The sequence below is a fragment of the Monodelphis domestica genome, chromosome 4, assembly GCF_027887165.1.
Source record: "Monodelphis domestica isolate mMonDom1 chromosome 4, mMonDom1.pri, whole genome shotgun sequence".
Classification (NCBI taxonomy): Eukaryota; Metazoa; Chordata; class Mammalia; order Didelphimorphia; family Didelphidae; genus Monodelphis; species Monodelphis domestica.
The window spans coordinates 262,672,650-262,687,475 of NC_077230.1; the positions used below are offsets into that span (position 1 = coordinate 262,672,650).

At 39.5% G+C, this 14,826-nt stretch overlaps 1 protein-coding gene and 1 long non-coding RNA gene across 2 annotated transcripts in view; both read left to right on the forward strand.

Moving 5' to 3' along the window:
* MAML2 (mastermind like transcriptional coactivator 2) overlaps positions 1-14,826 on the forward strand; it is a 434,525-nt gene that overhangs the window by 2,027 nt on the left and 417,672 nt on the right. The window lies entirely within an intron of this gene.
* LOC103101718 (uncharacterized) overlaps positions 1-14,826 on the forward strand; it is a 134,342-nt gene continuing 119,516 nt past the window's right edge. Inside the window, exon 1 of the long non-coding RNA XR_467975.2 lies at positions 1-14,826. This exon is cut by the window's right edge and continues 63,782 nt beyond it. This is a non-coding gene — a long non-coding RNA (uncharacterized LOC103101718).

A 14,826-nucleotide genomic window follows, 5' to 3' on the forward strand; every position in this document is an offset into this window, starting at 1 on the left:
GGCTAGCCTTCCCTTCAAAGGCTAAGGACCAATCATCTGTCATGTACATTGACATTCTCGGTGTTTCCTCCACCCCAGGTGACCTCCCTCACCAACCCATGTCTCTTCTAGGCATGTCTGGAGCTCATGGAATGTAGGAGCAGGCTGGCCCTGGCAAGGAAGGCCCGGGCCAGCCTCTCGCACCTCTCTCTCTTTGAGCTCCTTGGTGCTTTTCATTGGGCCTGAAATACCTTTAGGCCCCACTAGCCATTTGTTGCTATAAAGTATCTACAGGTCACTGTCCCCTCTGCTCCATTTTAGTCCGTGAATTCCTTTCCCACATCCCCGCATCCTTTGGCTGGAGGATACCTGTGGCTGCCTGGAGTGGCAGAGCAAATATTTAGTGCCTCTCAGTTAGGGATTCCTATGCGTGGTTCCCAGAAATGGAAACAGAAGGAGGTCTTGAAATAGAAGGGAAGTTTGATTCTGGTTTAGTTTCCTTGGTGTCTCTCTTGCTTGATTTCCTCCAGACTCTGCTGTTTCTTCCTTGCCGTGGGCACACGAGCCCCCATCAGTTATCCCTGACAAGTTCTAGTTGACTAACCTGCCTGCGTCGGTATACACAGGAACGAAGGTGTATTTGCAGAACATCTTCTAAGGAAGTACCCAGTGGTTGGCTGCTCCCAGAGACAGGATATCATACTTGAAGGGTCTGATTAAGTTTCTGGCCTGGAATTCTTCCCCAGCTGCACAGACACACCCTGTCCCAGAGGGAGGATCTTTTCAATCATTGGCTCTTGGTGCCAGGCACAGTCGCCTGACCTCTAGTCGTGTGCTTGGCTTTCCCCACATACACAGAGCTAGCTGGTCAACGGTCCTCGATGGGAGGTGGCTTCCCATCCCACAGCATCCCTGAGGTCTGTTATGCCACTGATGCTTTGCATCTGTTCATGCAGTATAGCTTGATTCAGCCTCAGCCAACTCTAATGAAAGCCAGCCACAGGAAATGGCCAAGCAAGCCAACTCTAAAGTATTCAGGAAGCCCACTGGAATGGATGAGAAGGCAGATGCAAATCACCTGTTGAGTGGCCCATGACAATTTGCTTTGGGTTTGGGAACTATGGATGGCAGCCATGGTAGCTAGAACAGTTAGGTGACCCAGTGAATAGAGCACTGGGGCTGCAGTCAGGAAGACCTGAGTTCAAAACTGACCTCAGACACTTACTTTATATGTGATCTTAAGCAATACATTTAACCACTATCTGCCTCAGTTTCCTTAACTATAAAATAGAGCTAATAATGGCACCTACATCCAAGGGTTTTTATAAGGCTAAAATGAGACAGTAGGTATTCTATAAATGCTAGCAATTATTACTTTTAATTACTATTAATAATCTTGTTAATTACTTATTAATATGTAACAACTACCCAAGCAGCCCTTGAAGTCCACAAGGGGCCCACCATCACCATTACTTTCTCCAAATGTTGCTGGGAAGATCTTGTATTTTGGGCATTACTGAGAGATCTGTGTGATAATATTTAGCATTTAGATTTCACAGCTTCATTTTCCTTCATCATCTATGGTTCCCTTCTCCCTCCACCACCTGCTTTACCATTGACCAGTGAATTAAGATCTCTCAGAGGACAAAAGGACTTTGATTTGTACAAGAGAATATGAAATGAGAAAAAATATTTCATATGAAAATGAAGTGGGTAGTGGAAATTGGGGATTGGATGAGATTGGAGGGCTGAGAGTAAAATGAATTAAACCAATGAAGAGAAGAATAGAGTTTGTATTTCTGCATGTGTCACAGCCATTTAGGGGCCCACACTATCTAAATGCTCTGATTGTTTCCTGCAGTAAATTTATAATCTCTCTTCAAGGCTACTAAGAATACAGCTTTGTGTGCTGTCTAGTATCCTGGTCAGTGTACTTATGGATGATCTACCAAGAGTGAGGCTACCAACCACCCAACAGACAGTAGAATAGACCAATCTCTGCTTTCTGGACCAAGACTGGAGAGCAAGAGAAAAGGCAATACTGGGATTCTTTTAGGAAATCTGAAAATTCCCTACCTTGGCAGTGATTTCCCTAAAATTTTCTTCCTATATATTTTTTATTTTTATTGGGGGGGGGGCTTATTTTTTGAAGTAAGTTTTACAATCAAGTTTCTAATGCAAATAAGAAGTGCTTGTAGTCTCCCCCTCCCACATTTTATTTGCCTTTTCATAACCTTACTATTGGGAAGCAGTTAATCAATTTTTGTTGCAAAGATTCTTCAGTTCCTCTCCCATGGGCAAATGAGACTCTAGGCAGCTTGTCACCAAGTTCTGTTCTGAGGAACACCATTGTAGAAGATGAAGTCACTTCCTCCTGGTTTGCTTTGAGCTAGAAGTCCTACCTACCATGGCCAAGGATGAAGATGGATCTCTGTTATCTTCTCAGAGCCATTAAAGACCCTCTGACTACCCAACCTTTCATGCTTCTCCATAGGATAACTGGTAAAATATAAAATGACTACTAAACCTTTTGCTTCTGAATACAGAAGGAGTTTTGAAAGGGTTTTTGTTTACCACCAGCAGGGAATAGATCATTTGGGATTGGATGTGGAGAAGAGAAGAAATGATATCTTTACTCCTGGTATCTGGGGATGGAAAAGGAAATAAATTTGTGAGGTTATTATTTTTTCAATATCTTTTTTCTAGGCAACTCTAGAGTCATACGAGGCAGGAAAGGATGCACTACTTCAATTAAAACCTTACCCAACTTTACTAAAGAGAAGTGATGTGCTTGCTGCTTCTTTTTCTCAAGCGTGAATCATTTCTGTTTCTCCTAAATACAGGTCCTTCTTGGGCACAAAGGATTTGAAGAGTCTGATAGTTCTCCTTAGAAGAGTGAGTGAAAGGCGTCTTAAGCTCCTTTCTAATGTCTTCTTAGGGGTTAATTTTCATTGAAAGTGTTATGCTCCCTGGAGGTTGACTTCCCCACTTTGGTTGTTGGAAATTCCCTCTAAATTTTGCCTTCTAAATTTGGTCCTCCATTACTCAGCATGGTACATAGAGATGGAGATGTAAGTGCTGTATTAACCTGATAACATTGTGTCCAAGGAGAGGCCAAGTCATTTGGGAGTGATTCACCGGGCAGATTAAATCTATGGTCAGCTAAACTAGGCTAACCTTTTTTCTCAGAAAGTCCCAGTTTAAAATGTCCTTTTTCTCCTTAGCACGTGTGTCAAAACTCTTTGAAAAATGATTGACACCATGGATGTATGAAGAATTATGTGGCCTGGACAAGTTAAAATTTTTATTGTTTATTCATAAGAACTATGAAGCCATAAAAGTTCCAAAGCAGCTTTTAGAGGAAAACATTAATGAGGATAATGACCTGGAGGCAATACATTCTAGTGTCCTAGTATGAAAGCATGAGAATCCCCACAGGACCTCCTAGGGGTGCTTTGTCCCTCACAGGTGCTCAACAAACATTTTCTGTGAATGAGGAAGAGAGAATGAATGAATATGAAAAGAAAGCTCAATCTTCTCTGAGATAGCCTGGAATCCCAGAGCTACTATTCAGCTACAGATGTGTACTTAATCTCCATCCTTTCCATCAGATAAAACTGTAGGGACAATACAACATAATCCCCAAGCCCTGTGTAATTCTGTACAAACTGAGAACTGGAACCCTAGCCCTCATTCAGCCAAATCTTCATATAGTTCAAGTACAAATTCAGGGGGGAGCCTGCCACAGCAAAAATAGCAGAAACAGGGATTTTGCTCTCAGAAGATCTTCAGGTCTGAGAAATAATTAGAAGCTATGGTTATTAGTTATTAATTCATCATGTGATTAAGATTGTGTGATTAAATACTCGTGAATCTAAACAAAAACTTGTGACTTTAAATAATTTCTGATTAGTGAAACTGCATCATTTTAGAGTTAATGTTGGTCATCCTTTATCTTTCTCTTTTCCTTCAAGTGTTTTTGATTTTCTCATATATATACATATATGGGCTGGATAAGTGATTCTAAGTCACCCTTGGAACAATCATCAAACTCCAACATGGTGTGAGTGAAAAGGACCACCATACTGTGTGTTTAGAGATCTGTATTCTTGTCCCCACTCTGTCACTGACTAGCTCTATGATTTCAAGCCAGTTACACTGGTTGCCTTATTGGTAATTAGAATAGTCAGTCTGAAAGTTAGCACGGAAGAGTCGGAATGCTGCATGTGGAGCCAGAAGAGCTGGGTCTGCCTCTGCCACTATTCTCCTTAGCCTTCGGGGCCTCCCTTTCCGTAGCCCCCAAAGGAGGAGACTGAACTGGATGCTTTCCGAAGCCCTCCCACCCTGAATGTGTTCCCCTGCTCTTTTACCTTCTTGAGAGGGATGAAGGGAGAGCATCCAGTACAAGGCACTGGTTCTGATTAGAAGAGGAATCCTTTAGTGTTTGACCAGTATATTAAAATGTGAGTTTGTACATGCCCCATAATAGCATGACTTTTATTCTCCATAAAGCGGTTGCTAGTTCAGATTCAGGGTTGTCAAGATAAGACTATCAGGAGAGATATCAAGTCACTTAAGCGCTCTTAAAGGCGCTAGTAAATCCTAGTTACAACGTGCGGCTGCTGTTAGCAATGTGTTGGGGGCTCAGAAAACATGCTCTCTGACAGGCACATATTACAGCTCAGACGCTTTGCAAAAGGGCCTGAAAGGGTGTGTACAAACAGTCCTGATAGGCAAATGCTACTGCTTCTAAGGAATATTAGAAAGGTCGTTTACACAAATGGGCCTGGGAAAGTTAAATATTTTGTTCACAATAGTCTAAAACGTTAATTGTTAGCTTGAGAATGTCAAACAAGTTAAATCATTGCCAGGGCTCCTTGGTTATTTTTATTTGATGATAATCAAGTTTCCAATGGACAATTCAAAGCCAAGGGAGCTGCTAGGAAGGCCAAGCAGGGAGGCGTGTACAGAATCCAGGGACAGCCCACTTCAGTCTGGGTGTCTGTAGCTGCCAGGGTGACAAATTTCCTTTCCAAGACACTGATAGGAGCATTTACATTACAGAGATGGAACAGGCATTTCCTTAAAAAACCAGCCGTTTGGTTGGGATTCATGGGACAGAGAATTAAGTAGAGAGCGTTCTTATCTACAGGGGATCTTTTTACCCTTTTTTCAATAACCTCAGAATTATAAGATCTCACAAAGGTAAAATGCTCCAAATAGGATCCGTCCCAGAACAATATTTTTCCTTATCAGAAGTCAAGAAGAATCTTGTCCTGGAAACCAAAGGAAGCCCTTTTTGTGAAAATGACAACTTAAAAGCCTATAGGGTCAGCTCAGTGTTGGCTTTCATAAAGCATCAGCTTCCAATATGACCTGAAAGGAAAATGATAAAATTGGAGGAGAGGCAGGAAAATTGGGACAAATGCACTGTGGGTGGAATTGTGATCTGCTCTAACCATTCTGGAGAGCAATTTCACAACTAAACTGTATGGGCTCAAAAAATGTTTATATAATTTGACCCAGTAATGCCACCACTAGGTCTGGATCCAAAGATATTTAAAAAAAAAAGGAAAGGGGACTATTTGTATAAAAATATTTATAGCAGCTCTTTTGTGGTGGCAGAGAAATGGAAATTGAGGTGTCATCCATCAGTTGGGTAATGGTTGAAGAAGTTGTGATATATGATTGTGATGGAACACTATTGTGCCATAAGAAATAACCAGCAAGATGATTTCAGAAAAATCTGGGAAGACTTACATGCACTGATGCAAGTGATGTGAGCACAAGCAGAAAAACATTGTACACAAGGACAGCAACATTTTTTATGAATATTTATTCTCAGCAATGCAGTGTTCCAAGAGATCCAGAGACTCATAATGAAAAATGCCATCTACCCTCTGAGAAAAAAAAAACAAACTGACAGAGTCAAATGCAGGTTGAAACATACTACAGTATATTTTATTTTCTTTATTCTTTTTTTGATTTGAGATCTCTACCACAAAATAACTAACATAGAAAAATGTTTTACATGATTGCACATGTAAAATCTAGATCAGATTTCTTGCTTTCTCAGGGATGGGAGAGGAGTGGGAAGAAGTGAGAGAGAGAAGGAAGGAGAGAATTTGGAACTCAAAAGTTTAAAGAAAATGAATATTTGTAAAAGTTTTTACATGAATTGAGGATGAGTGTTTTTAAAATATTATAAATTTTAAATAATTAAATATTTTAAAATAAAAATATTTTATGTATTAACTACATATTAATATAATAGTATTAATATTAAATATTTAAATATTTATAAAAATAAATAAAATATTTTTAGAAAGAAAGAAATCATCAGCTTCCTTTGAAATCTTTTCACTTATTACTATAACAACAGTAAAAACAATAATAATAACTGATATAGCACTATATATAAGACCTACAAAGTGCTTTTTACATGCATGATGTCATTTGAACCTCACAACAATCTGTGAGATAAATATTGCAGAAGTTACCAATCCCATTTTTACATCTGGCTCAGAGAGGCTGTGATGTGTTCACAGCTACACAGTGAATAGGATATCATAAGTGAGGTCTGAACTCACATTTTACTGACTCCAAAAGAACACTATATCTACTTTACCAAATAATTAAGCAACTTTAATAGAATTCTCAGTATTAAGCCACGTTACCTCATGACTCACTCTAGAGTTCTATGGTTCACTTAAGGCAAAGGAATTTTAATATTCCCAGCTTTGACATATAAATTGGATGAAAATAGTTATCTGTATTTTAGTTAGATGCTTTTTCACTTCCAAGAATATAGTAACCTGGAAAATAAGTCCATTCTATGTCCTGGACACAAGCATGGCTATAGAAGTGTTCCTAATATTCTCTAGGGGGGAAAAGAGTCTTCAAACTCCTTCTCTCAAAACATAACACAATTCTATATAATCAAGATTTCCCCTTTTTTTCTCTCTTGGGTCTGGTCATCTCTCCCTCTTCCAACAATTTAACTTCATTCTCCTTTGTTGATTCAATTAACCAACCTATAGAATTAAGGAATCACTATGGACTTTCCTTCAAATGTTCCTAGAAAACTTTGCCTGGATACCTCCTTTGCTACCATCATAGTCTACCTTATGGCCTGCTTATTTACAAGCAGTCCATATTCCCATCAAAGCGCATCTCCCAGACTCTTGGCCAGATACCCTGTTTTACCTCTATTTGAGTTGCTTGAGCTGTGTAATCCACGCCTTCATCTTTGCACATAGCTCTAATTTATGAGTTATGAACATGGGTGGCATGGCCTTTGCTTACAAAGGAGATGGATTAACATGAAATTATGCTCACAAGAAAAAGAAGCAAAACCAAAAGAACCATGTAAGACTCTTCCTCTCTTAAGGACCTCCACTGCTAAGCTGATTTTCTCTTGGGTTAATGGCCCACTCTCTCCTGATGTTCCAAGTGGACAACTCTGTTTCCTTTGTTACTTGTAAAACTGTTTTTCCCCAAGAAAAACACCAAAAATTGTTTTTCCCAGAAAGTTTTTCTGATTCATATCAGTTTTTAAACATGAATATGTTGAAGATCCCATAGGATGCTTATTAAACCTCAGCTTTAATTTAATTTAATTTAATTTCAACAGTGGGGCAGTTGGCCCAGCTTTGTGCCCCTCTAATTCCATAAGGCACAGAAATGTGATCAGGAAAGCAGAGGAGAAAAATTTTTCCTCCCTTCTCTCTTCCGGATCCTTTGTATAGACCAAGCTCATGTATAGTTTAGGTGCCTTACTATGATTTGCAAGTCAGAAGTGACTTAAATTTGTCTACCAGTTAGAAAGCTTTCCTACCCATCTCTGAGAAAAAGGTAAGAATACAAGAACAGATTCTTACCCATTCCTTCAGGGACAATCATTCATTCATTCTCCCCCTTGACATCAGCCTAATCTCTAGCCTGTGGGTATTGGGCAGAAGATTGGTTTAGTGGCATATTTTTCCCTGTGGCTTTTGCTGAATTTAGCAAATGTCTTAGAGCCACATATAAATGACATTTGGAGAGGGAGAGTCTAGGTATGGGATATTGGTATGCATTGGGGATTGAAAGAAAAAACAGAAATCTTAAAGTTGAGGGGTTTATGGAATATCACTTCCTTAAAGATTTAATAAAAAAGCCAGAATTTCCATTTTGGGTCATGTTGCACACAACCCAGTATTCTCTCTGTGACAATACCGTCAAAGTCTGTTTTGTAGGAAGACATGACCCTTCCATACAATTATGCATCCTGGCTCAGGAAAGTTGACTGTTAAATTTTTTATGCTGGCATTTATTCCTCAGAATTCAACAAACTACAAATCAGGACTTGACTTATTGTTTTGTTGATTTCTTAACTTAAAAAAGTGATAAAAAATATTAATAATGAAAATTAAATCTAAAAATATATCATGAACAGATTTTATTTTTAACGAGAGAGACTCAGTTGTTAAACATTTGCCAGCATGCTCCTGGATTCGTCCCATGCTGCCTCAATAACCCAGCATATTGCTGACATCCAAGAAATTTTCATCTATCTATAATTTGGTATGACCCCTCAGAAATAATACAAATACAGTAATAGCTCATGTTTACATTTCACTTTAAAGTTTACAGAGCACTTGGCACACTTTAGGCAGCCTTGAAGAGCTGCAGCCTTAGGATGCTGTAATTCTAGATGTAGAACATTCAAGGAGACTAGCAGATTAGAAATGGAAAGAGACCCTGTAAGAAATTTCTTCCTTTTAGGGATGGAGAAAGAGACACAGAGAGTTTAAATGACTTATTTTAAATCATCTTGTTTGTAGTTGAGATTAGACAATCAATCAAAATGCATTCATTAGTCTATACGATTAATTTGCAGGACAAGATAGAATATTGAATTCAGATTCTGCCTCAGACACTTAATAATTGTAAAATTCTAGGAAAGTCATGAATAGCTATCTGCCTCAGTTTCCTCATCTGTAAAATGGGGCTAATAATGGCACCTACCTCCCAGGTTGTCATGTGGATAAAATGAGACATTTGAAGAGTGCTTTGTAAACCTTAAAGTGTTATGTAAATGTTTTTAGTGTGACGATTTGTATTATTTGTTCAGAACTATGCTAGGCAGTGGAGTTTACAGATACCAAAAAAAAAAAAAATAAAAATCAAGTCTCCTGATTCTCATGCCAATCAATAAAAGCCAACATAAGCAAAAGACTTCCCTCTAGTTGTAGGTGTCCACTAGATTCTTAGAGCCAATGGGAAGGGTCAAATTGTCAATTTTCTGGTAAATCGTGAGTGTGTGTCTAAGCTAGTGTGGATGATTCAAAAAGAACCAATTCCCAGCACTTAGTTCTCTGAATCACAGAGGAGACTGAACCACCCCCATCTGCATGAAGTTGGCGATTTACAGGGGCCCCCATTCTTCACCACTTTGAAAACCAGAAAGCTCATTCATTCTCACATTGAGAAGTTATCAGTAAGTTAGCTTTGGCTAATGAGCTGGAAAAACCAGTTTTCCCTGTGCTCTAGTCTGACAGTGCTGGTGCTGAAAGCTCTGTGCCTTGATGTGGTCCCGAGCTACTCTTGCTTTTCTTAACTCCCCATGACGTATGACTTTCAGGAAGAAACATGAGGAAGATGTCGATGAAGCGTCCAAGTCATTTCTCTGAGTTTTGATAACTCTTAGTCACAAGTTTAATGTTTATATGAACCAGGCATTCGTGGAGGTATTTGAAATCATCATTGCTCTGTGGTGTAAGAGAGCCAGGGACTAGACACACTAAATCTAATTGGATACTGCAAAGAACATTGTCAAAAGATCATAATTCAGCTGGATATTTTTTCTTGCTCGTTAATAATGATTTTTAGACCAGATGAAACTGAACTCTTTTTTTTTTTTAAAGAATAATTTTCCTCTGTTGTCATCAAATACTTCAGACCTCTGCAGCAGTATGAAAGTGTTCACATTATCTTTTATTATTTTAAACTCTTCATAGTGGACTTTAAACACAAGTAATACTCAAAAATCAAAAGGAGGAACAGGGCATATCTGTGGGACAGTGATAGCTGGCACCAGAAAGAAGGCCAAGACACTTAATTCTGATTATTATTTCCTCTGCAAAGGAGAATGACCTAATTTACACTGGAAATGACAGAACCAAAATGAACAAAAAGGAGGTTCAGAGACCACCTACTTATTCTTAATCCAGATAAACTGCATCCTCAGGTCCTGAATGCACCCACAGGTGACTGCTAAGCCACAGCCAGTGATATGTGAAAAATTATGGGGAATAGGAGAGGTACCACAAGATAGGAGAAAGGCAAATGCCAAAATTGTCAATAAAGGGGAAGAGGGCAAAGGATGCAAATCAGAAGCTAGTGAATTAGGCTTCATTTCCTGGGAAAATTCAGGAACAGATTATTAAAGAGATGCTTAGCAAAGGAGAAAGGTAAGCATTGTTGACAGAGCCAGGCATGACTTCATCTAGAACCATGAGAGAGGGGGGCAGCTAGGTGGGTCAATGGACAGAGAGCCAGGCCTGGAGACAAAAGGTCCTGGATTTAAATATGCCCTCAGAAACTTCCTGGATTGGTCAAGTCACTTAAGCCCCATTGTCTAGCCCTTATGGCTCTTCTGCCTTGGAACCAATACATAGCATTGATTCTAAGATGGAAGATGAGGGTTTAAAAAATAAAACTAGGCTGACCTCATTGCCTTTTATGAAATGGTTGCTGAGCTTGCGAATGAACTGAATGCTGTGCATGCTTATAGTTTACCTGGATTTTAGCAAAGCTTTTTGTGAAGTATCTCATGCTATTCCAGAGGAGATGAGCAATGTGGATTGGGCTAAAATTTAATCAGAATGAATTGGATGGCTCAATTCCTCAAATAGTTCTTACTGATTCAATGGCAGAGCATCAAGAAGTCCCTAATGGAGTACCCCAGGGATTTTTGCATGGATGGCCCTAGGCTTTTTTTTTTGTCCCCTTGGAACTTTTATCAGTAACTTGGATAAAAGCTCTTATGGTATACTCATCAAATCTGCAGCTAACAAAGTCAGGAGAGATAACTAACACACTTGATGACAGGGTCAAGAAAAAGATGGATCTTGACAGGCTAAAGCATTAGGCTGAATCTAATAAGATGAAATTAAATAGGGATAAATGCATGGTTAACAACAGCTGTTCTGAATGAGATGGGGGGGGGTGGTAGTGAGTTGCAAGCAAGTTATGAGTCATTATTGTCATGTAGCAGCCAAAAAAACTAATGCAACTATGGGCTGCCTTAAGAGGGGCATAGCTTCCAGGAATAGGGAGGCTATTTGTTGGTCAGTCATTTCAGTTGTGTCCAACTCTTTGTGACTCCATTTGGGTTGTTTTTTTTTTTCAGCAAAGATACTGGTGTAGTTTACCATTTCCTTCTCCAGATCATTTTAAAGATGAGAAAACAGGCAAACAGGGTTGACTTGCCCAGATCCCACAGTTAGTAAGAGTCTGAGACCATTTTTGAACTTAGATCCTCCTAACTCCAGTGTGACACCTGGCTGCCCATGGAGCTGATTTGCCTCTGTACTCTGGCCTCATCAGCCCCTTTCTAGAATATCATGTTCATTTCTGGCCACCACAGTTTAAGGATTTTAATAAGCTGAAGAGAGACCCAAGAATGGTAGTCAGGATGGTGAAGATCCTTGAGTCCAAGACACCACAGGATCAGTTGAAGGAAGTGAGCAAGTTTAGCCTGGAGAAAAAAAGACTCAAGGTGAGGGGAGAGAAGGCCAAAACAGTGACTAAAATGGTAGCTATGCTCCTATATTTGAAGGAATTTCACTGTGGAGTGGAGATGAAATTTAGCCTCTTTGACCCTTGAAGGCAGAAACAAGAGCAAAAGGGAGAAATGGCAAATAAGAGCCACTGAGGCTTGATGACAGGAAACAATGAGTTGCCCCAAAGCAGAACATGCTGCTTCCAGAGGAAGAGGTTTCTCTTCATCCTTGGAGGTTTTCCAAGCAAAGACTAGATGATCACTTGTCTGGTATATGATAGTAGGATATTTAATTTATGGATGAGACAGCCATCAAGGTTTCTTCCAAACTCTCAAATTCTATGATTCTGAGAATTCCTTCTTGGAGAATCAGTTCTTTTCAGGTATTCTCAATGGATTTATATAGAAATTTAATTTTTCCCTCTCTCAAAGTATGATGAACTTATTAGAAGTCTTGTAAACACAGTAGAATCTTTTTGAGGTCATGGTAGCAAGGGATGCAAAGAAATCTCAATAGAATACAATACATACTATGTTTTTGGATTGGCCGTGCTTGTGTCTACTGTTCATTTCTGGAGGTCTCTGGAGTCTCAATTATTTAAGCCATAATAGTGTTCTTCGTGTGGTAGCATCTGAGAAATCTGGCTGTTTTTGCATGCAAGAGAGGAACAATACTTGCTAAACTGGCTAATACTTGTGAGATTATCACATTACACCATGTAATTTCACAGAGGACAAAAACAAAAAAACAAAAACAAATATGTGCTTGGGCTATTATCTCAGTTTGAGGTTTTTTTCCCCCAAATATGTTTGGAAAATTGAAAGTACAAACACTCACAAAGACCAAGAGGCACCATTTCAACATGGCACCAGTCCACCTTACTGTGACAAGCAGAAGTAATTTTGTGGAAGTCTGGGCTCTAGTCCTAGTCCTTGGATCAGTAAAAAAATCCATTTTACTTTAATAGGACGTTTGAATGTGGCAGAGTTTGCAGGTTCATCCTCTTCAGAAAGGAGACACTGGACTTTCTCTTATGCTAAATTAAACATGCATGACTCTCTGGGATCTTGAGCCTTTCATGAACCAGGCAATAGTAGCTTTGCTTTCAGGGAAAGTCCTCAAGTTAAGCATTTTTCCCAAGACCAGAAAAAGCTCTGGGACCTTTTCTGTAAGGCAGCCACCTCCTGAGTTGGTTGAAGTGGGTGTGCCTGTGTGTTTTGTATTGTTTTGTCTCTCCTGCCTGGATCAGGAGCCCTGAGAGCAGGAACTGAATTTTTAATCTCTAGTATAATTCTGGAAGAGTCACTAGTGTCCAGTTTACAATAAATAACAACAGTCCCAGCAGCAGTCTGATGGCATTAGATTCCAGCTCCTCATCAGAGTTTCCTGTTTGTTACTCGCTGCCTCCCTGAGCCTTGTGGGTTCCTGCTTCTGCAGCAAAGATGGGAGAGTGTACTGGAAAACAGCAGTAGCAATCCTGAACCATGCCACCCTCTAGTCCAGCCTGCACTCACCTCAAGTCCTCCCCACCCCAGTGGCTGCAAGATGATTGCTACAACAATTACATAGTTCTGCTGATTTCTCAACAAGGCTTCCCATTGTAATGGGGTTGGATCAGGGAACTTCTCTGATCTTCCCCCATATCAGAAACTTGGAGGTCATCTAGGCTACTCCTCTGTACTCCCTGCCTCTCCTCAAATCCATATATGTTTACTGTTGTAGAAACTGAGGCCAAAAGATAGAAAATGAATTGTCCCTGGGTAACCTGGCAGCAGAGAGCAGAAATCTCCTGATTCCCCAGTCACACTTACTTCTAGGAAATTTGAATGTGAAGGGACCTCAGAGAACATTTGTTCTAAGCCCATCATTTTTACCCAAGAAGAAACCAAAGACCAGAAAAAGTGATTAGTATTTAGTTCAAGGTAAGGAGCCTTCATTTGGATTTCTGTAATATGTGTGTGTATAAATATATGAATATACATATATACACATATATGTAAACACTCATATTTTAAATCTAGACCTAAAAAAATTCAATCAACCAATCTAGACCTAGCTCTGATTGCACCGGTTTAGTGGAAATTCCAGTATGGAGGGTCTCTCCATAGATATATATGGGTAACTTCTTGGAGAGTTGCCTGGAGGCATTAAAGGGTTAAGTGATTTGCCCACAGTCATAAGTCTAGTGTGTTGTATAACCTCCCTGTGCCCAAGTTTCCTCATCTTTGAAAGGAGGGGGTTGGACTGAATTGCCCTGAAGTTCTTTCTAGGACTAGTTCTGTGATTTCACCATTCTTTGTAACAAAAGAAGGGCTTGAACCCGGATCTTCTTGACTCTTAAGACTTCCTGACCCTATCACTAGCCACACTGTCTCTTTCAGTACTTTTATGAAACCCCTGCCCCTTCATCCCCCCCTAAAAAATTGTTTCTGGCTTGAGGATCACTTGTACCTTCTCTTTTCCAGTTCTCTTTTCTTGATTACTTATGCTGGTCATTTCTAACTCATTTGAATCCTTCCTCCTCGAGGTTTAACAGGCTTCCTGTTCCCTTGCTCTCGCTCACATGAAGCCCCATTCCATTCCTTCTGGAGGATGTGTTGATGTTGTCATTTCTGGAGGATATGTTGATGTCATTTCTTCCACCAAGTGTCCAACTCAGAACACTCTCTTCACATTCTTGCAGCTTCCTCAGCCTTCAGTAACCCACCATCCAACCATTAAACAGTTAATTCTATCAAGATTTCTCTCTGGATGTACTATTATATTGCCCTTGGGACAGGTAAAACAGTGGAGCAAATATATACGATATAATGTAATTACATTCAGTCCTCTGGGTCAGAGAAGGCTTCATATTATCCATAAGAGAAAATAAATGGTTGATTTTTCCAAAGCAATGGTTCTTCCACCTTTTCATCTTTTTAAAACAATTTAACAGGCAGAATTCCCTGCATAACCCAATCTGCTCAATACATAAATATCCCATTGTTTTTTTGTTTCTCAAATTATTTGCTTCTCATTTCTGATTTTTTTTTTAGAACTAAGTAGAGGAAAGAAGAGAGATGTGCAATAATTTATATTT